Source organism: Macaca fascicularis, chromosome 7 (assembly GCF_037993035.2).
Source record: "Macaca fascicularis isolate 582-1 chromosome 7, T2T-MFA8v1.1".
Classification (NCBI taxonomy): domain Eukaryota; kingdom Metazoa; phylum Chordata; class Mammalia; order Primates; family Cercopithecidae; genus Macaca; species Macaca fascicularis.
This window is the reverse complement of record NC_088381.1, coordinates 46,254,254-46,255,659: the sequence shown is the minus strand read 5'-3', so window position 1 is coordinate 46,255,659 and position 1,406 is coordinate 46,254,254. Positions and strand designations below refer to the sequence as shown.

General features: G+C 44.5%; 1 non-coding gene across 1 annotated transcript; it reads left to right on the top strand.

The window, feature by feature from the left end:
* Positions 1–698: 698 nt before the first annotated feature.
* On the top strand, positions 699–913 carry LOC123575015 (small nucleolar RNA U3). Its single transcript, XR_006700185.1, has one exon. It is a non-coding gene; the product is annotated as a small nucleolar RNA U3 (small nucleolar RNA).
* Positions 914–1,406: the final 493 nt, after the last annotated feature.

Genomic DNA, 1,406 nt, shown 5'->3' with positions numbered 1-1,406 from the left:
CTATAATCCCAGCTACTCAGGAAGCTGAGGCAGGAATATCGCTTGGAGGCGGAGGCTGCAGTGAGCCGAGATCGTGCCACTGCACTCAGGCCTGGAAAACAGAGTGAGACTCTGTCTCAAACAAAACAAAACAAAACAAAAAACAAACAAACAGAATGGGGGGTAGGCGGTTTGAGGAGCATGAGGCTTGGACCTATTAGACCTGGAGATTTGGGGAACTAGGGATGGCAACCGTGTTCCTTGTACTGTATGCAAAAGGGAAGTAACAAGTATTGAATGTTCACTTACCTCTTTCATTCCCCAATATGAAGTAGATATTCCCATTTCTGAAAAGAAAAAGAAAAAAGGAGGCTCGGAAGAACCAGAAAGCAGATGGAACAAAGAGGACTTCATTCAGTATCGGATGAATTAAGTTAGTAGTTCTATGTATGTATGTGGGTCTTCTAATTTGATTTTCAAATTGTTCTTTAGAAAGATTTTTAGCTATATTAAGATTTCTTAAAAAGCTGGGCCATGCCAGGCAGGGTGGCTCATGCCTACAGTCCCAGCCACTCAGGAGGCTGAGGCGGGAGGATCACTTAGCCCAAGAAAGGCTGCAGTGAGCTATGACCATGCCACTGCACTCCAGCCTGGGCAACAGTGAGACCCTGTCTCAAATAAATTGAGAAAAAAAAAAAAAAGAAAAAAAAAGCTAGACCAAGAGTATAATTTCAGGCATCAATTCTGTAGTTCCTTACTAGAGAAGTTTCTCTCAATGTGTACAGCACTGGAAACCATGAGGAGGTGGCAGGACAGCATTCTCTGCTGAGCGTGAGGTTGGCTCTTGGTGTTGCTTTGCTGCAACTGTCATTTGCCATTGATGATGGTTCTTCTCTTCCTCCAAGGGAGAGGGAGAGAATGCAGTCTGAGTGGGGGGAGAAGCCTGGGCCATGCACTTACAGACTGTTAACATTGGAGTCTTGCTAGTGAACATTTTAGTTGATTGGATTGTTTGGACAGCTGAGTTTGATATTTACAATATCCCTAGCTTACCACTTAATGTCTGCTCTTCTAGATGCTGTCCTTTTCCCATATCTTGTTAGTATTCTCTTTAACCCATTCTTCAGCTTGGTGAAGTGTTAGTATTCCTTCCTCTGACACTTGTTCACTCAGCACAAAGAATTCCTACTGTTACCTCTTCAGAACCCTACAGTCATTACAGATGAGGAAGCTGATGCAGGTAGGAGACACGACCAGAAGCATGGGTCATGATGTTAAGAGAACAGGGACTCAGAGTGGGGTTTTAATCTAGTTCACCCACCCACTTACTAGTTTGTAACCTGAGAGCTTCCACTTCCCCATCCCCAACATGGGGTCATCCTGTCATGGGACTGTTGTGAAGAATGAGATGCCACACAGACGAGCAG